General features: G+C 38.7%; 1 protein-coding gene and 1 non-coding gene across 4 annotated transcripts in view; both read right to left on the reverse strand.

The window, feature by feature from the left end:
* Dcc (DCC netrin 1 receptor) overlaps window positions 1-22,039 on the reverse strand; it is a 791,710-nt gene that overhangs the window by 663,784 nt on the left and 105,887 nt on the right. The window lies entirely within an intron of this gene.
* Window positions 7,240-7,366, reverse strand: LOC115068380. The gene has a single exon (XR_003847733.1). It is a non-coding gene; the product is annotated as a small nucleolar RNA SNORA40 (small nucleolar RNA).

Here is a 22,039-nt window from a genome sequence, read left to right on the forward strand (position 1 = left end):
TTGAAGATCTGGTCCATGCCATTATCTTGGAATTCTTCTCCTTCCTGTATGCCTATGATTCATAAGTTTGGCATTTTTATGGTGTCACACAATTCCTACATATTTCTTTCTTGTGATTTCTTAAATTTTTCATAATCTTTGCTTGAGTGGTCTAATTTGTCCATTTTATCTTCCAGTCTTGATATTCTGTTTTCCATTTCATTCATGCTATTGGTGAGGCTTTCTCCTGTCATTTATAATTGGCTTACTGAGTGTTTCACTTCCTTCTTCATTTCAGCCTGTGTAGTCTTCAATATTTTTAGCTCTCTTCTGAATTCATTCAGAAGTTATTTTTTCTCTGTGATTTTGACATGTAAGTTTCTTTTGTAGTTTCTGATTCTTGTGTGGGACTCAAGCCTTCAAGTTTAGGTCTGCCTTTTTTTGTGAACTTCATGTTTCTTTGTGGTTTGCTTTTTGGGCATGAAATGCTGGTTCATCTAAGCTTCCGGTTCTCTCTTTTGATTTTGTTTTGGAGTGGCCAAATTGGTTTCTTCTTCAGGAGTTCCCACAGAGGCCCAAGTCAGATGAGGATCAGATGCTCTGAGGCTTTCTCCTAAGGTCTGGATCCCTCCAGGAAAGATTTTGGCCTTGGGAATTTGGGGGTTGGACTGACCTGGGAGCTGGGGCCAGGAAAGATGGTGGTCTAGGGCAGCTGGTGGCCCATACCACCCAGAGATGCAAAGACAGATGGGGGTGGGAAGCAGCCCCAAGGGCTCCTTGGGACTGCCCTGAGGAGCTGGGTTGTTCTGGATGCAAAGGATCAGGAAGAGGAAGGTCAACCCCAGTGTCCAGGAAAGAGGCTGGCAGGTGGTGCAGGCCCGGGGAAGTAGAAGGGGTGAGGGCAGGGCCAGGACCAGAAGCAGTGCTCCTGGGGACCCAAGAAGGCACTGAATTGGTCTGAATGCAAAGGATCAGGAAGCAGTGGTGGTTCCCCAGGTCTCTGGGGTGCCAAGACAAGGAATGTGTGAGGACCCGGGCTAGGAGGAGAGATGGGTGGGGGAGATGGGAGGGTGAATGAGGTTGGGGCAGTCAAGGCACAGAGGGCACAATCAGTTTACCCCAGAGAGAGAGCCCTGGGAGTTCTATGCAAACATGGTGACATTTTCTATAAAGGATTTCAATATTTGCATATCTCATTTCTGCAGGGAGTCCTGGAAACAATTCACGGCAGATACTGAAGGAAAACTACATATTCTGCATTCAGTCGAACTCACAAGCAAACATCAGCCTAAGGTGCATTAAAAATATCACACAGTCCTCCTTGGAGTGTGTCAGAAGGGCTTCTATCTTTATCCTTGAGGAAAAGTTTTTCTAAGAATGAACTCTAATTGAGGATCCTACCTTCACACCCAACCTGGCCCAACAGCTTTATATCTAGGAACACCTGGAATTTTGGAAGCATTCTACACCAGTCAACTCCAGGTTTAGAAACACACTGTACCCCCATCTGTTAATAAAGACCAAAACCTATTAGTAAGGAGCTATAAAAAGGAAAGAACATTTTGTTTTACATATGGAAAAGCCAGACACATACCACATATGGAAGCTCTCTTATCCCTTCTCCTCAAAGTAATAAACACAAGACACTCCAAACTCCTATTCTGTAAATGAATTATATACTTAAAAGTACCTGAGCTTTAACATCAGAAATGTTGCTGATGTCACCAGTCCTAATTACAGATATATAGTAAACAGTACTATTAGGAATATACAGCCATTTTGAAATTATTATGGAGAAACAGGTCCACCATTTATTTTGATTTCTGTAAAGGACCCTTCTGTCTATTATCTTATAGTACTTTATCACCAGAGTCATACAGTGCCTCTTTACATGTCTTGTTTTGTTAAATGTTGCTCAAGGCCTGTTAAACATTCATAACCTAGATTCCGTTCTAGAGTATATTATTTACCATTGATACAAGGAAGTTGAAAGCTTTATTCTTTTTTGCTCATCAGTACTCCAGCTACTTGGATATGTGGGAGGTAGCAATGTCAATGGCTGAAATCCTCATTTCATCTTCCAGCCCAAGTACAGCCAATTGTCCTTCCAGTCTGCCTTGTACCACTTACTTCTACTGTGTTAACTGTGGGGTTTACTTTATCTTCCCAAGAAACCTGTGCATTCTACAAATGCGAGACTCAGTCCTATTTTGTTCTGCACTGTAAACAGCACAGTGCATCAAAATTCATCACCAATCAAATATCTGTTGAATGAAAAAACACATATGGTTAATTGCCACAGGCCATTCCTCACTCACCTCTGTCTGAGTTAACATCCTACTAACTAATAGATAAAACCTTTTAGAATGCATTTTTAAAAAACCTCCAGTTTCCACCATACAGGTACTAAGAACACCATCAGCTCTATAATGCCTCCTGAGGCTTATAGTCAATATTTCCGTGCTTTGCCTCTTATATTTAGAGAGTGTCTTAATTTATGATTTTCTTTTGTTTTGTTACTATAAAAATTTCATCAAACTGCTATCATGTTGGAAAGTATGTGAGGAAATTCCTGGGCCATGGTTACTCATACTTGGCTCCAGGATAACCTTTCTGTTACCCTGTTTGTCCTTATTTGGTTTCTGTTGCTGTGATAAACCACTTGATTAAAAACACTTTGGTGAGTAAAAGTTTCATTTTGTCTTTAAACTTCCCAATCACAGTCCATCACTGAGGGAGGTCAGGGCAGTTAGGACATCATACAAGGTTAATGGAGGAAAGCAGTGGTTTCTTTAGGGAAAGTAAAAAATGAGGCTAATGCACATATTCAAGCCTCTCTCTCTCTCTCTCTCTCTCTCTCTCTCTCCATATATATATAAATATATATATTTCCCTCTGTATACATATATTTGTCCTCTGTATCCATGTATCTTCCCTCTATTTCTCTACACATACCCTTTCACTTGAAAGCAATTTGCAAGTGGGAAAAGAAAGAGCTAATGCCTAATGAGGCTGTAATTTTTTGTTCTCACCCTATAAGCTTGCGTTAAGGACCAGTATATACTTTAGACATATTTTTCTGTCTTCCTTTCAAATCACTATCTCCAAGAGAAAAGTTATCTGAGCTCTCCTGGCTAGCCCAATCCCAGCTGGGCCATCCTGGGCAAGGAATACAACCATCAATCTCTTCCAGATTAGTACATGTTTTTTCAGATGTTAGGTACAACCAAAATGTTGTCACTGGGGCAGTTGAAATGTTAACAGCAAAAGCACCAAACATTTTTCACTGGAGATTTTCCTTTGTGATGCTAAAAAGAGAGAGAGAGTTAAAAAAAATCACCATGGCAATGAATGGAAGGGTGCTAAATCTGTAGGGACATCAAAAGTGCTAGGCTTTCGGAATTATAATAAGGAGAACAATAGTCTCTCCCTAGCCTTCTGCCCATGTACACAGCCTCACACAGACTCAGAAATCTTCCCATCAGAGCCAGACAGTCAGAAAGTTGGAATAGCCTAGACAGGCACTAGCCTTCATTCAAATCTAAGCTACTTTGGATTTCAAGTTAAGGGAAAAATAAAGCATTTCACAGCCCGGGTTTGTGCCAAGACTTGGTACCTCAGGGGAGGCCTCTCCCCGACCTACATACACCCAGAATGGGCTGACTACTTCCTTTAAATTCAAATCTGAAAATGGCATATTCTTCTGATTTGCCCTCTAGCGTCCTTGGCAGATTATCAGGATCCATATCTTCTCCTATGGAAGATTTAATTATTAAGTAATTAAAGTTCATTTAATAAAAAGAGACTTATCAATTCGGGGAGAGACCTTGGGGTTGGAAGCATGCCTTGCTTTTAAATATTTAGCACTGTGGTAATGTTCTGCAACTGCCAGAGGAGAACTGCTATAAATACTCTGTTTGCTCCAAATTAAAGACTGAAAGTTTATGTCCCCTCTAAGCCAGACCTTGTTTGCCCTGTTTAATTGTCAAATTAGCTGAAAGGCAGAATAGAGGCAAGACAAAGGGACGTCTGCTGAAGGTAGTCATTTTCCAAACATAGCCAAGCCCAATAAAGGATACTTACAGAATTCAGTAGAAATTTTTCTGCCTCCATGCTCCATATCCCATGCCCTCTGTAGGTTGTTTTCTAGTCAATCCTGCTCTCTGTCTCTCTCTGTCTCTCTCTCTCTTTCTCTCTGCCTATGTCTGTGTGTGTTTGTTTTCTGTCTATCTCTATTTCTCAGTCTCCCTAAAAAGTTTATTGTTATCTATCTATTTTTACTTTATCTGTATGGGTGTTTTGCCTGCATGTATACAAGTACAATTGTATTATGCAATACCTGTGAAGGGAAATGCAGGTGGAGACTAGAAACTGATGTTGAATCCCATGAACTGGAGTTATGGATGGTTACTAGCTACCATGTGGGTTGCTAAGAAGTAAACCAGAGTTGTCTACAAGAGCAGCCAGTGCTCTTAACCAATGAGTGATATTTTCAGCCCCATCCAGTCTCCATTTTTATTAGCAAAATTACAGACACCAACGTGGTTGGCTTAAAGGCAAATGCAGAGATGTGGACATTACAATGCATTCTACCAAGTGTGCCTTGTGTGCCAGGCACATTCAGCCATGTGGAATTTATCATGTGCTCACTTAGTTGAACCAAATACAGATACAATAGAAAATTTGCAAAGTGAAAAAGGGTAAGTGATAGAGAAATTATACACATCATTTATCAGTTTTGCTCTTCAATTTTACTTGCACAACATGAACTCATTCCCAAAGCCAAAAATTGTCAAGGCTAAACACCAAATCATCTGTGGGTTTGTTGCATATAATCTATCTCAGGGGCTGATAAGGCCACATCATTTGATTTTGTTGTTACTGTTTGTTTTTGACAGGTCTCCCTACTCCTAGAACTCACTATGAAGAGCAGGATAGCCTTGATCTCACAGAGATTCACCTGCCTCTGCCTCTGGAGTGCTGGGATTAAAGGCTTTCAACACTATGCCAGGTATGAGGCCTCATCCTTTGAAACAACAGATTAGACACATGACCTAGAAGTACATAGTGATTTGGTGCCAATGACCAAGAACCAGTATGTTGGCTCCTCTTTCGTGACCTTACCTGGGAGTCCTGCTAGATTCTTTCTAAGTTGACCTTCAAATCCAAGGTTTGACATTGAGATCCTTCCAAATCAACTATGATGCTCTGGATCTGTACTATTGTAAGAATTAGGACAGTGTGCCCTCTCTGAAGAGATGAGTTTTATAAAGCTACTACCTAAAATCAGCCAGCATATGTAGAGATGGAGTTTAGGACCTACAAACTTTGCCCTATATATGGTTATCAGGCATGGGCCACACTCATATGCTAATGGCCTTGTTCCTCCTGACTTAGTTATCAGTGGTCAGACAAGCAGGAGCTCAGCATGGTCATTCCACATCTTTCATTAACTTCGGAGTAAGGGAATAATAGGGTCTCATTCTAGCAGCATCCTTCTGAGTTATTATATAATATCAGTTCCTAGCACAAGATTAAGTAATGAAGAGCTCTACCACTGATTCCTCAAACACATACGTCTTATTGGATATAGCTCTTTCACAAAATATAATCAAAGTATATGGAACATCAATGCCATCATTCTATGTCAAAGTTAGAATAGAATCTTTACAGTTGATGTTAAGTAGCAAGACATGTACAGTGGAAGCTAGCTTTCATCTTAACTTTGTTGTTTAATAACTAAAACAGGTCATTTACCTTCATGTCAGCATGAAGTCAAGTGGAAACTCATTATTCATACAAATCAATTAGGATCTGTGTGACTGTTTCGCTTGAAAGTTTGCTCTAGGGATTCTTTAAAAAGCAAAACATAAGAAAATTCTCTTTAGTTTTCAAAAATGTAAAGATGAGCAAATATAGTACTTTAGCCTACCAGCACTGTAAACCTTTTTGTAATGGAAACTAGATCAATGTAGTTACAAATTGATATACTACCTTTGAAAACTGATTTGGCCATGCACAACCACAACAATTTAATCTAAAATTTCAACTTGTAGGAATCTATTCATAAATACGTAAAGAAGAATAATAGTTATATAAAGTCATTTAGTCAATTTTTTAAACAGTGAAAGTAGAAAATGAGTCAACTGTACAATTTCTAATTGGTTAAACAAATTATAGTATATCCATTGGCCATGGTGTTGTATAACAACTGAAGAACTAAGTCAGTCAGCATAGTTCTGATTTTGGAGATGGGCTCTTAAACTTTGTAATGCAGATTGTCTTCAAATGTGTGATCCTTCTGATTTAGACTCCAAATCGTCAGGAGTGTCTACTGCACACTGCAAATAACTCTTCATGGGCTAACCAATTCCTAAAATGTTTCCCTCAGAAAACTTTGATAATATCTTCATTTCCATTCTCTGTTTTAAAGATAGGGTTTGTATTACAAAGACTGAGATTGATTTATAATCAATAATGATGATCATCTTTTTTACCAAACTCAGGCCCAAACTTTCCATCAAGCTTAGACCTCATTGTGTGTGAGTCCTAGAATTAATTATGAGTGTGGATGACATTTGTTGAGACTACTTGAATGGTGTTAGATAATGGAAGATCTCACCAATTCTTCCCAGTTACAAGAAATCAAACCCTTAAAGTTGATATCACACATTTTTTTACATCCTGTTACTGTCGTCATCCTTTTTGTAGTTTATCTGGACTGACCTGCCAAATACCCCAAGCAATGCCAAACATAGAAATAAATCATGGGGATTTCCAAATCATTCTTTTTTTTCATTCATTCATTCAATCAGCCATTCAGTGTGAAGGCTAATTTTCTAGTGATTTTGCAAGTGATTTTGCGTAATGTGGTTTTCAGATATTTGTCCAAATTGGGTATTTTGGGTGAATTCATCAGGGTGTTTCTGGATAAGGGAAACATACAGAGTATAAAAATAGGCAGGAGAAAGGAGAAATTTTTTTTTGTGCCTGATAATACTAGCCCTACTTGAGGCTTTCCTGAAATTTTTAAAAATATTTTATTTATTATTTTTATTTCATGTGTATGAGTATATTGCCTGTGTGTATGTGAGTGCACCTGTGTCATGCAATGCTGTGGAGATCAAAAGAAGGTGTCAGATTCCTCTGAAACTGGAGTTATGGATGGTTGTCAGCTCACATGTGGGTGTTGGAAATCAAACCTGTGTCCTCTGCAAGAGCAGCCAGTGCTCCTGACCACGAGGCATTCTTTCCAGCCCCTGCATTCCTTCTTATATGTGTCAAAACTCATACAGAGGAAGAGTTCTAGATTGCAAAAGAGGATTTCTTTTTACACTTGTGTTTAAGTCTTGAAATGTGCCATCTCAACAACACTCACAGAAGAGCTACCAAGCTTTTTGGATAAGGGATATTCTTTCTCTCTCTCTCTCTCTCTCTCTCTCTCTCTCTCTCTCTCTCTCTCTCTCTCTCTCTCCCACACACACACATACACACACTTTAAAATGATCTCAGTCCAACTCTGATCCTCTCTGTCTCTCTCTCTCTGTGTGTGTCTCTAGTTGAATGTGGGATACTATAATGAATGGTACTCATTTATTGGTTCAAAAAGGTTATTGCCTCATAGGAAAAGGAAAGGCACAAGGAAGCAAAGATAGAAGGACCCTTAAAGGTGCACTTTGGGCAGGCAATAATTAGGAAAGAGCCTTGAAAACTGTAAACTGGAGATTATGAGTAAAATTGTGAATATACAAGATACCCAAGATCCAAGAGGTTTGTGTTGGCTACTCTTGGTTGAACCTTGAGTGGATCTGGAATTTAATGAAATGTGAGAGACTTTCTCTATCAGATTATTTGAAGTCAGGAGACCCATCCTAAATGTGAGCAGAACCTTCTGACAGCATAAAAGGTCATGGCTGGGGAAACTTGTGCTTTTGCCTGCTTGCCTTGTCTCTCAGTGGTGACTTTATCTTTCTTGTTGCAGTGGCATTTCTTCACTGATATTAAAACCAACGTCTTCCTATTTCAAAGTAGACTGAAGACTAGCAATCTCTAGGAATCCTCAAGTCCTTCAGTATCAGATTGGGACTGCTGAGACATCCAGCCTTGTGGACTGAGAAACTATTGTATTCTCAGCCTCTTCAGTGAGGAGCAGGCTTTGTTGGACTACCTGGGCTGTATCCTAGAAGCCAGTCTAATAAATCCCCATATATAAAATTTATCAGTTCTGTTCATTAAGAGAACCCTGAATAACACAAAGCTGTTCTAGACAGAGAAGTAATTTGTGCAAAAGCCGTGAATCCAAAGAGCACACAACTTTTTGAAGATGGTAAATAATCCAGTAAATGTTGAGGATTTAGTGAGGGTTCTTTAAATTTTTTTTCTAATACATAACAGAGGTTATTATTGTTATATTTTTGCTATTTTAATTTTTTGATTTATTTATTTTTATGTTTATGAGTGTTTTGCCTTATGTATGTAAGTGCAACCCTGTGTGCAATGCCCACAGAGGTCACAAGAGGGAGTTGGATCCCCTGAAACAGTTATTAGCCGCCAAGTAGGGCCTGGGAATGAAATCCAGGTCCTCTACAAGAGCAGCCAGTGCTCTTAACTGCTGCATCATCTGTTCAGCCCTATACAAATAATTTTTAAAAAGAAATTATACTCATTTGTCTTTCGTGTCATTGATGTATCTAGGACTGATTTTAGTGAGTGATGTGGGGAATCTGTGTACCCACCCTTTTCTCTCCTCCTGTCCTTGCTATCCTCTCTCTCTTCTTCCTGCTCCCTCCCTCTGTCCCTAGCTCCCACCATCCTTCTCTCCCTCCCTTCCTTTATCTCTTCTCCTTTCCTTCCTTTCTTCTTTCTGAGTGAGGTAACCCAAACCCAGAAAGATGAACACTACGTAGTTTCTCTCATATGTGGATGCTGGCTGTGAATATTTAGATATGTGTGCTTAGATTAAGTACAAATATGTGGCAGGAAACTAGAAAGGGGCCATGGAAACTGGAGGAATTTAAAGGAAAGAGGACAGAATACAGAGGGTAAGAAGGAAGGAATGGAACAAGAAGGGATAAATTGGGTTGGGAGTGATGGGAGGACAGGGTAAAGGAGGAATTTGGGGAAGATTAAGGACTTTTGAAAATGCTATATGGTAACCTATTGAAGTAGAAGCTACATTTGAATGTAGTTGCTCTGTGAGGGGGGAGGAAAATGTCACCCCCAAACAGCATTTTTATTGAAAAAGCCCAGTGCCAGGTATATTACTTCTTATTGAGTTGTCAATGGGATCTCATAGACCCCTCTGCCAAACATCACAGGGTATTGCCATTGCTCTTGGTTACCCTCCAGAATTTGATGGCAAGACTCTATTCCAGAAAACATCACTTATCTGAGTTATGGAGAAACCAGGTTAGTACTAACTTGGAGATCCATCCCTACTGATTAACTTTCATATTACTGAATGATGTGATGAAAAGAAAAGCTACCAGAAGAGAAAAGTAGTCATCAATAGTACCCAAATGGGAACCCTGTGAGGTACAATAATGACTGTCTAGGTGAGATATAATTACTGGTGCAACAATGGCATAAATGGGGACCATAGAGATGACTCAGTGGTTAAGAGCATTTGCTGCTCTTCCAGAGGACCCAGGTTAGGGTCCCAGGACCCAAACAGTAGCTAGCTCACATCCATCAGTGGAACCTCAACACCTAAAGCTCATGGAACATAGCAGAAATGAGGTAGAGAGAAAACTAATACATTCCTCAACTCTCACCAGTGAAGCTTCCTCATACAACAGAATGCGATGCACACAGAAGACCACATCTCACCAAGTTTTAGAGAAAAAGAGACTGCTGAGTATGTGTCCCTGGATAGGACTCACATATTAAACCTCACCCACCCATGGCTTAGGGACCATTGTGGAAGAAGGGACAGAAAAATTATAAGAGCTAGGTTTGGTGCATGAACATAGGAAACAGGCTTTTCAGGCCTCTGGGAACTTGCTCATATGAACTTGCAACAATGGTGACAGCATGCACAAGACCCATGCTGACTCAAGCAGGCAAAAACCCAGCATAGAACTGGGGAAATGGACAGCAGTCCCTAACCCTAGCTGAGGAACTATTGGCAATTGATTATTGCAGGATGAGGGAGAGTTGATTTTCCTTAAGGGAGTGACTCCAAATCAGTTGACTAGAATCCAGTGGATGAATTTGAACCGATGGACAACTGGATACAAATGCTTGACAGGATAGGACTTAACATATGGGACAGAAAGCATGAAATACAGTGTGAGGGGGGTGTGGAATGTGCAGATTGGGGGGGTCTAAATTTGATTAAGATCTATTATGTGAAATGCACAAAAAGTCAAAAAATATCTAAAATGTATTTTAAAAATTAATTGAGCATCCCCTACCAAGGAGTTCTAGAGGATGTAGAAAAATTTAAGTACCTCATTATACTAGGTACAATTGTTTAGTGTGGGCTTAAGTAAACAAAGGAAATTTTATGCATGTGTGACATTATAAAAATGCATTTAAAATTTTTATTTGATCTTGTTATCAAAATGTGACAGAGAACATGCTAGGTGCTACTTAAGGTATGGAAATACAAGGTAATAGTGTTTTCCTAACTGTGTCTCCCCTGGTATTTCCTGACAATTTTTTCTCTAAGTTTGATTTGGTAGGAGTACCTACATCTCAGTTTTTTCCTGTCAACACTTATGCCTGAGTCCTGTTCAGAATTTGTAGACAAAGAAAAATGCAATCTAAATAGAACAAGATTTCAATGCAAGAGGCAGCAGAGAGAGTAATGTCAGCTCAGCTCCTTTATTTCAGAATATAGTTCATTATAGCTAATTTGATAATAGCTAAGATTCCCATCAAGGGTATCTAAAAGAGTTATACTTTTTTTTCCTCTCATAATTTTAGTACCTTTTTTTCCTCCTCATAAAATACATTCAAGGGAAAGGAAGCAAGAGACTCCAGTTCAAATAATAATTTAAATTAAAGACTTCCAGTAAACCTATATAATTTAAATTTTGATTTGGAAGTGCACATGGGGAAATCTGCCACAAATAAAATATTTGCAAGCTGTGCCTTTGCACAATGACTATGGAATCCAAATTATTTCTGTCTAAACACATCTCATGTGATTGTGTATGTGTGCAGGTTTGTGTGTGTGTGTGTGTGTGTGTGTGTGTGTTTTGTATGCACATGGGTGTGTGAACACTTATGCATGGATCCCTGTAGGCAATGCCAGACCAAGAAAGAGTCCAGGTGTTCGTGTAGCTTTCCCTGTCTTATTACCTTGAGATTGGGCTCTGCCTCCCAATGTATCCTGTATCCCAAGTGTATTAAGTGTGTGCTGAGGTTTCAAACTCAGGTCCCCATCCTTGCAGAGCAAGTGAACTTACAGATCTCTTATCTCGGTGTGGTTTGTTACCTTTTCTACTGAGATGAAGAAATTAAGAATTTAATAAACAAAATTATTGTATCTGATACTTAAGCCCATACTAAAAAAATGTACCTAATATAATGAGCTATTCAAACAGGAAAAGAAAACTTGGTTCTCAGCTTCCTAGCTCTGGATATGCTTCAAGCCTGCTTTAACCAGAGTACACTAAGAAGCCAAAATGACCATCTCTTATACGACATCATTTTTCTGTTACCCACTCCTCATCCCCCAGCAATCATTTGGCAGTGGAAGCATTTTAGGAAGATCAGAATAGTAAATCACCCTTCAGGAAAACGTCTCAGTTGTGAGGCCACTGTCAAGGGCCCAGGTGTACCATATGCTACTGATGTGTGGAGCTTGATGAAGCATGGGCACATCTGAGAAGTCAGAGTCAGATTTCTCATCTGCTTCTAAGAGAAAAGGCTGATGTTGTATGTGATAGAGTCTAAACCATAGGCTCATAGCAGAAGAACTTAAGAACAAGCTGGGGATTTATGGTAGGAAAAGAATCAACAAACCTCCCACTGATGTAAAAACTGATAAACTCAAGCTAATATGAATAACTACTCCGTGGTATGAAATGTGAATGAATTACAAATACATGCTATTTATTAATATTTATTATTTCTATTAGAGTCACTTTCTATGATCAACTGGTTCTACAGATAGGATACTGGTTATTAAGAGATAACAAAAATATTATTTTTAATATCTTAAGTTTTCAGCAAAGACAAACACCTAAGTTGAGATCCATTGATTTATCAGAAATTTTGCCAGGTTATTTGAATTCACTGTCATTAAAATTGTCCTCTTTCTAAGGCAAAGTCTTATGTGTTTTACTTCTTTCTTGGTCTCCACAGCTGAGGTCATGAGACAGACTTCTGAGTGATCTGCTGACACTTCTACATCAGAATGGCATCTGAGACACATATCGACAATTTATTGTAATCTTAGCTTGTCCTTTGTGGAATTCTGCTACTGAACTTGAATGAGTCTTATATCTAGAGCAATCTGTTAAAATGCCAACAGAGCCATGAGTCTGAGAACCTTGTGAATGATGTCTGACATATGTCTTTAAGGTAATTTCTCACCAGTATATTTACAAAAGTTAAAACACCTGAATTCAAGTTTGAGGACCTGAGGACACTCTGAATTTATCAGTTATCCCCTAAATTTCTTATCTTTTATATGCCATAGTAGACACAACTTCTTTCTCATTTTTTTAAAAGATGGTTTCTTCCCGTTTTCTCTATAATTACCAATTAATAATCATGCCCTACTCTGACAAGCTCCTGAACCTGGCTTCATGATTTCCCACTCATGTTGTCTGCTTTGCAACACCCTGTTCTCCAACCCTCTGCTAGGCTACTTCCTCCTCCTCATCTGATAAGTACAGGATTTTAGGTAGATTTGACCAATATTAGTCTTCAGTACCTAATGTAGCAGGCATTCAACAAATACTTTCTGAATGTATAACCAATATATCTGTATTTGAATCAACTTCCTAGGGTCATTGAAAATATTTTCTTTTGCTCCTCTGGCATCTCATACAATTTCTTTAGAATTCAGTTGGCAATCAGTAACTCTTCGCTGATATGGCTACCATATTTTATGTATTCTCTGTCCTATATATTATATTTAATAATGTTCAAGGAAAGGATATGTTGGTCTGTGTTTTTGTGAATGTCCACAGTAGTTTACACAGCAAAGACATTAAATAACAAGCCTTTTAAAAATCTTATGACACTGAAGAGTAATTATTTTTGTTTTGCCCATTTAAGCAAAGCACTAATTGTTAAAAAAAAAAAAAACTAAAATAGCCTGGTTTCTTTAATTCATCTTTAGTTCTGAAGATGGATCTTCTTCACTGCAGTATATTTAATGAGAGCTTCAATTATGGAAAAACTCATTCAAATTTAGAATTTAGAGTTGAATTAACTTTGAAAGAGCTATTAGGAAAAAGTTTTGTCATCACCTTAAATTGTACAAATGAGACTTCCAGCATATTCTACATGATTTGCAATGACCTGTCTTGATCTTGAAATATAGGATTTTTAATTTCTTTTTAGAATTTCATACGTGAGTACTGTATTTACATCATTTTTTTCCATCCTTCTTCCCCTTCCAAGACCTCTCATGCATACCCCTAGTCCTTCTCAATTTTCTGACCTCTTCTTTGTTATTGTTACATGTATATGCGAGTGCTGATTAGATTGGTCAACTTGACACAAGTTAGAATCAAACTAGAAGAAGCAACCCTAACTGAGGAATTACATCCATCAGACTAGATGGGCTAATGGGCGTCTCTGTGAGGCATTTTCCATATTATCGATTGATTAGGAGAGTCTAGCCTTCTGTGGGTGGTGCCATCCCTGGGCAAGTGGGCCAAGTATGGGAAGCTGAGCAAGTCATGGCAAGCAAACCGGTAAGCAGCATTCCTCCAGGGTCTCTGCTTTAACTCCTGCCAACACTTTTGTTCTTCAATATTCATCTACCATCTAAAATTCAAAGGAGGTTTTATGATCAGGAAGGAGGAGAAACAAATCTTACAGTCATCATTTCAAAGCTGGAAGAGCAGAACAAGGAACACAGCACAGTGGTAGAGTTCTTGCCTAGCATGCAGGAAGTCCTCAGTTCAATACCCAGCAGTGCATAAATAGAACATGGTACACATGCGTGTAATACCAGCAACTAGAAATAAGAGCAGGAGGATCAGAAGTTCAGTGTCAACCTCAGGAAAATAAGTTTCCAACCAAAGGCCATTCTGAGATATATGGATCATGAGTCCCCAAACAGCTAAACAGCAGCAGCAGCGACAACATAAATCTGGAAGAAGCTTCAGAGATCAAATGTTTCCTCTAATTTCATATTATAGAAAAACCTGTATTCAATATAAAAATCAATATTTTAACCCCATTTCTCATTATTTGTCCTTTGTAAATAATGGAAGTAGTCTACATCTGTTCCAGGTGAGGGTGTGATAAGCACCCAAATGAAAAGCAGCTTGGGAAGGAAAGGATTAATATCACCTCACACTTCCAGGCCCAACGTCCTTGAGGGAAGTCCTGACAGGAGATCAGCACAGGAGCCTAGAGGCAGTCCCTGAAGCAGAGACCATGAAGGAATGCTGCTGACTGGCTGCTGCTTAGCCAGTTTTCTCCTATAACACAAGACCACCTGTCCAGGGGAGACAGTACCCACAGTGGTCATGCCCTTCCACACCCATCAACAACCAAGAAAATGCCCCAAAAGACCTGCCCACAGGCCAATCTGGTCTAGGCAATACTGCAATTGAGAATCCTTCAGATAACTCCAGATTGTGTCAAGTTGATAGCAGAAGCTGACTAGGAGAACATCTTAATATATGTCACAATGGATTGATATCTGAATATGATTAATGACCATGCATGTTTATATGTGTACATAGAAATAATAGCTATTAGAAAAATGAATGTATGTATATGTATGCAATTCTAGTAAAATATGCATATATATGTATATCTGTACTTTATTTTGGTTTATGTATATACTGTAGTTATATCATATGTATTCCTTCAAAAATACATTCTTAGCTAATTGGAGCCAGTAGGAAATTCATTAAAGAAGCCATAATTTGGGGGCTGGGGAGATGGCTCAGTGGTTAAGAACACCGGCTATTCTTGCAGACCAAGGTTCGAGTCCCAGCACCCACATGGAAGCTAACAACTGTCCGTTACTCCAGTTCCAGGGGATCTGACAGCCTCTTCTCTCTTCCACTGGCATTGCATGACACGGGTGCACTTCCCTACATGCAGGCAATACATGCATACACATAAAAATAATAAATAAATTATTTTTTTAAAATTCTAAAAAAATAAGTCATAGTTTTATCACAGTACATTGTTTTTAGTAACTTTGGGCTAAATAATTGAAATTATCAGCAAAAAGTTTCATCTGTTGTTCATTTTACAGTGTTTTTGAAATGTTTAATCAGAGCTTGCATTGAAAAATAAGCTGAGCTCGGGTCTATCATTTAAAGAAATGGCAATGGTCCTGAACATCTTGATCTTGTCCATACAGATTGTTTATATGATTTAAACCCATCAGAAATTCAAACCCTTATTATTCACACCAAGCTGAACTGCTAATTTTCAAAGGCAAATGCACCTGTGGAAAAGAAATCATATCTTTAAATTGTATTATCCACTGACAAGACCACATACTGTTTGGTCCTTGTTGTTAATACAGAAATCAGAGGGTGTAAATCTCTTCATCTTCCTGTCAGCACTTCTGGCCAAGGTGTTGATGGCCTGAAGCCAGGAAATTGTATAGGCCTCTAGCCAATCAGCAAAGAAATCTTTTAATTGGCATTTCAAACAGGAAACACAAAGGGGAGGGATGTGCAGTGCTAATACATTTAGACAAAAATGTATTTTCAAATCTCCAATTAAAACAAGAGACAAGGGACCTTAATCCTTTGTGATACAAAGTGGATAGAAGAGACTCATTTCATTTATTAAGTGATAAAGGCTAATTTTACTGATTGAAAATATTTTCAGTGTCTTAAGAGAGGTCTTTTCAAAAAATAAATCCAACCTCCCTGTGACAAGGTGAAAGTACTCTCATTTCTTCAGGGAAAGGGACAAGAAAGGCTTCTTGCTTAGAAACACATAGGGTTTGCTCTGGGACACAGACTGTAGATTGCCCAATTCAGAGATGTTGGGGTTCAGAAAAGTGCACCTCAAAATAAAGAACTTTGGCACTCTGCATACTTCAACAATAAGACATGGAAGGTCTCAGAGGCCATCTAGGATCTTCTCTTTTCCTAATTCCCTTTTTACTTGTCTCCCCTGAATTGAGTCGGGAAGTAGAACTCCTATTTTCCAAGGTGAGTCACAGTACCTAGAACCTGTCATCTAAAGCGAGTCATGAAATCAAGAAATACCCTTCCCTTTATTCTCCTTTCTAGCTTGAAGATGGTCATTCCAAAGGGGCTCAGACCCATCCTAGGAGGAAGGAAGGCTCTACCGAGTCCAAGAAAAGCATGAGTCCAACCTAGCCTGACTTTCCCCTCGGCATTCATTTCCACTCAATGATACACTGTAACCAGTCACATTTGTATATACCCGCCCATTCTTCATCAACTCTAAACATACAAATAAGTGGCTTTCCCTTGATTTGGGGTCTTCACTCCTGAAGGTTCCTATGTCATGTTACATCTAGATTAAAGAATTTGTTTTCCTTTTGTCTATTAACTTCTGTTTTGTTACCGGCATTTTGGTCTTGTCCCTTATGACTCTTGAGGAAAAGAATTACTGTTCATACTGAGACATATTAGAGTAAAATCCCAATCATATTAATAGTAAGAGTTTATGGCTGTGTACGGTGTACAAAGACACCAGGGGTTCCAATTGTTATTCTCAAGGGAAAAGTGTCTTGAGCTTGAAATAAATAATTGCTTAAAACTACTCCTTGGAAAAGAAAGATATTCTCTGGCATCTCCAAGAGTTATATGACAAAAGTATAAAATTTTTTTCTGGTTATAAGCAATTATTTAAACATTATTAGTAAATGAGTGGGTATGTGGCCCCTCATTTTACCATTGTGAACAAGATCTAATCTTAATGACATAGTATTAAACTGAATACTTTGACCTTTTGCATGAACTATCTTTTCATGTTTTTCCTTTTTCAGCTAAGATGCACAGGTAGGAAAAACATTAAAAACACATTAGGCATCACAAAACGTAGGAAATGCCTGAGGTCATTATGAGGGTAAGCAACCATTTTGTAATTGTATTTGAAGCCTGCAGCACAGGAAGGAATGTACACATGATACTATATCTTGGTCAAGAGCCAAGTCATAGACCCCAGAAGGGAAGCCCACTACTGTTGTTTTGCTAGAGAGATATGTTGTCAAACTTCCTTCTGAATGTTTATGCCCATAGATTAATCTGGTCTTCAACTTTCATTAGAGATACTTCTTTTTTGCAGTGGGTGACAATTACTGCAGAATCTGACAACTGATCAAAGTGTAGAGAATAAATGACTCTGAAGTACTCAGCCCTAAACATCTATATCACCCCCACTTCTCAGCAAATATCACAAAAGAGGGGACAGAAAGAATGAAAGAATGTAAGATTACCTTCATGATTACCTCTGAAGGACCTGTACAAGTTTGTCCCACCCCAAAAAAATCTCATCCTGAATAAGGGAGGATCTTATGAGGCCCCATTTCTTCTTGAGGAAAAATTGGCAGTTAATGGTTGCTGGGAGAAGGGAGTATCATTTTCCAAGAGTGTGTGGGCACTGGTAAGTTGTCCATGCTCCAGTAAATAACCTCTCACTGTGCTCATGCAATCAACCTTAATTAAACTCAGTGGTCATACACACATAAAAAGACATGAAAATAGGAAGGGGTTGTTGGGAAGGTATTCTTTAGAGGGAAAGAGAAGGAGATGAGCGAGGTAGTGTGGGGCAAAATGAATAAAATTCAATATGTACATGTCATGAAGAAAAAGTAAAAATAGCACGTTCAAACCTCCATGTGTATGTGCGTGTGCCAATGCTGGTTAAAGACAGGTAAGTCGGCATTAACTAGGGCTAAATTGTAGAGTGAGAAAGAATTTCAGGAACATTACAAGCTTTCCAAAAGGTCTTAATTGGAGATCAAAGATAGTGTGGGAACTACAATAACTCATCAAGCTGTTTGTCTACTATACAGGAATCTAGAGCTGGTTCTATTGTACTGGAAGGGGCCAGGAAAACATTATTTTGTGGCGGCATCGAGGCAGATACGTGTCATAAGCCAGGCATATTCTCTCATCTGCTTTGTGTGGTCCACAGCTAAGAATGGCTAAAATTATTTTTATAAGAATAATTTAATGACATGAACATTTATATGAAATTTAAATTTCATATTTATAAAACAGTTTAACTGGACCACAGTTGAACCTATTTACTTATCTATGGTCTATAGCTGATTCTGAGTTCCTATAACACAGTTAAGTATCTATGACAGAGAGGAGTTTCTAGAAATCCAAAATATTTACTACCTACCCCTTTAAAAGGAAAGTTTGCCAACCCCTGTACATAGCATTGTTGACTTGGGGATTCCAAATTAACCAGTCAATTTCATGAATGGTTGGTCAGTAACTCTGGTAAAATAATCAACCAACCTGGCATATTTGCCCTGTGTGATCAATTGCACACAAAAATCTAATTGCTTAAAACCTTAACCTTCCATATAGACACAACCCCAGAGGGCATTTTCCTCCTTCAAATGTAACATTTTATACATACAATAAAAGAACCCAAAGGGAAAAATAGCAAAGGCTTATGACTTTCTTGTGCTTTCCTTTGGGTCCAATCTGATTTCTACAGCTGCTCAGCTAGTAACAGTAATGCAGTATTTGTTACATCAGCAACTGTGGAATTTGCAGGACCCAGTATTACAGCAGCTCAAGTAAGGGAGGTTTTTCAATGCTCTTCCCCGCAAATGGCAATCAGCGCAATTTCTCAGCTTCTGCTCCCTTTGCCTCCTGTGTGAAACAAACTCAAGATAGGATTATTAACTGACGATATTGTATTTGAACAGGTGTTAAAAGTTCTATAGATGAGCAAATTCTGTCCCTTCAAAATTATTCTAATATTCCCATATCCAAATATATTTGATAATAACTTCTCTTCAGATACCTTCAGATGTTGCAGCAAATTAATTTATTTATTACTACTTAGTTTACTAATAATTTACTAGTTTACTAAATTATTTATTAAGCACTGTAGGGATGACTTTTACAATATGGGCACAATCTAAAGACTTTCACCTAATGTTGTGATCAAAAAGTTACTATTTATAATGTAAACAAGTTCACTGAGTCATGTGCTCATCTTACCACCTGAGCATAAGAACTTAATCCCCCAGGATCCCTCCTTATCCTCCACCCAAGATAGTCAAAGCTCAGAAAGAAGTTTGCTTTTCTCATCACAAATGAGAGAAATCTGGTTTTGGTATGTGTGTGTATAATATTCTAGTTCTAGGGATCGAAAGGCAACATTCTCTGATAAAAATGCTCAGTTCAGGGAGATCACTGAAGGGATGGAACAGATGTTCCACAGGTGTGGTCAGCTCTTGGCCTTATGAACGCTGAGTCAGATTGTTTATTAAACATCTCTATAATGTTGTTTGAAATGCCACAAAAACCTATGTGGCCCAGAAATTGCTCCTGGTGCTAAATAAAGTATAAAAAAATGAAAGATCAGAGCCTGGCGTGGTAGCGCATGCCTTTAATCCCAGCACTTGGGAGGCAGAGGCAGGCAGATCTCTTGAGTTCAAGGCCAGCCCGGTCTACATAGTGAGTTCCAGGACAGCTGGGGCAACAGGGAGACCCTGTCTCAAAAAGACCTAAAAAAAAAGAAAAAAGAAAAAAGAAAAGATCAATTTACCTTTCCTATTAAAGAAACATATACTTAACAAGACTCACACAACAAATAACAAATAAGCACACACAGTACATAGTAGAGGGTCTTAAATAATAGGAAAATTAATTCAGAAAAGAGCATTAAGTATGCTATAAATATGATACTCCAAAGTATGGTACTTTGAGTACACAAAACTGAGGTCTCTGGAGGAGGTTCAGGCAGTCTTTTTCTGACCTATTTCCTCTTTATTCTCCTCTCCCTCCAAATGCAAACCACAGAAACTAGAGTTCTCCCAAGACAGCCTAATCTAGAAATATTTGCCTAACTTTTCCTGTCTTTTTACATAAGAGTTGTGACCTACGTTATCTTGTAGTAGACCATAAGATTCTCATTCCAGAAAATTCTGTGTGCTAACACAGGAGGAAGGCATGCTACAGAGAAGGGGAATGAAACATGAAATGATGTCCTTACTGGGTTTCCTGGCTCAGTTGGTGTCCTAGTTTCATTTCAGTTGTTGTGATAAAATATCTAGAATGCATTAGCTTACTTTCTGTTGCTTTGATAAACACCACAACCAAAAGGAACTTGAGAAAGGAAAGAGCTTATTTCAGTCCACCATGAAGGGAAGCCAGGGTAGGAGCTCAAACAGAAGCCTGGAAAAAGGAACTTTGCAGAGACTATGGAGGAACACTGCTTGCAGGCTTGAACCCCAAGCTCATATTAGGATATTTAATTCTTTGCTTACTTTGTCCCTGCCCCAGGTTGTCTAGGGATGGCACCATCGAGAGTGGGCTTGACCTTCATACATCAATCAGCAATTAAGAAAATGCCTCACAGACATGGTTGCAGGCCACTCTGAAAAAGGTCATTCTTCAGTTGAAATCCTCTCTTCCCAGATGAATCTAGGCTTGTGTCAAGCTGACAACTGAATCCTCACTGTGACACTGAGGAAAAGCAACTCAGGGAAGAAAGGGATTTTTTCAGCTCACAATTCCAGGGTCCAGTCCATCATAGTGAGGAAATCAAGGCAGACACTTGAAGCAGCAGCTAGCCATATCACATCAACAGTCAAGAGCAACAAATGTAGCATGGTTAAGACTTAGGTAGCTGTCTCTATTTTTATATAGCCCAGAGCCCCAAATAAGGAATGATGTCACCCACTGTCAGGCTGAGTCTTCTCCTATCAGTTAAAGTAAAAATGACAATCCCTCACAGATGCATTTACACACAAATCTGATCTAGACAACCCCTCTTTGAGGCTCTTTTCCCAGGCGATTCTAAGTTGCCTCAAGTTGACAATTAAAACTAACCATCACAGCTAGATACCACAAGTCATGCTTTGTCTAATAATACTTTTATACACCTGTCTCTTTTACTTTGAAGCTGAGAATAAAACCAGATGCTCCCCCTGGTCACTGGACTTTCATTTCTGAAGGTATCTGTGTCATACAATATTGTAATTAATAACATTTTCTTATTTTTAAATTTTGAGACCAGGCCTCACTGCGTAGCCTTGTTAGCCTGGAACTGTCTATGTGCTTGTGTTTGGCTGATAAGTTATGATAACAGATTCCTAAGTACATATAAAGAAAATGGTAAATAATCAATTGCCTGCCAGTTTTCAAAACCCATGTCATTCGGTGAACCTAAGAAATCCCTGTTCATTTCAAGACAGTGATCAAACTTCCTAATGTTTTATGTTTTGGCCCCCTAAAAATATAGAAACAAAGACACACACCATCTCTTTCTCTAGTGATTCACAACTGCAGGAGGAAAGCTATCAGCATTTCGAAGGTGGAAACCAGGAATATGATTAGACCTCCTACAATGTACATGCTGGCTTCCTGCAACCCAGAAATATCTGGCTCAAAGCCAACAGTGCTGAACTTGAGCCAGAATGGCTATAGCAAGGCATAAGTTTCTAGGATAGGACAGAGTTAAATGTAAACTTGAATGAAAAGGATAAGATTTTAATAAATATAAGTATGTCCCAGGGACTATTGCAAAGATACGATAGAAATGCAGTTCTTGTATATCTTAAATTAAATTTTAACAAAGCATCTTAAATTTTTACAGTGCTCTACAAAGAAAGTGGAACTTCTAAGACATGACACACTAAATTGGTGAGAGACCACAGAGCATCCCCAAATCAAAAGTCAGAGGTAACTTTAACGAAATGAATGCGCATGCACGTCCTACGTGTGCA

This window comes from Nannospalax galili, unplaced genomic scaffold (genome assembly GCF_000622305.1).
Source record: "Nannospalax galili isolate Female #2095 unplaced genomic scaffold, S.galili_v1.0 scaffold1609, whole genome shotgun sequence".
Classification (NCBI taxonomy): Eukaryota; Metazoa; Chordata; class Mammalia; order Rodentia; family Spalacidae; genus Nannospalax; species Nannospalax galili.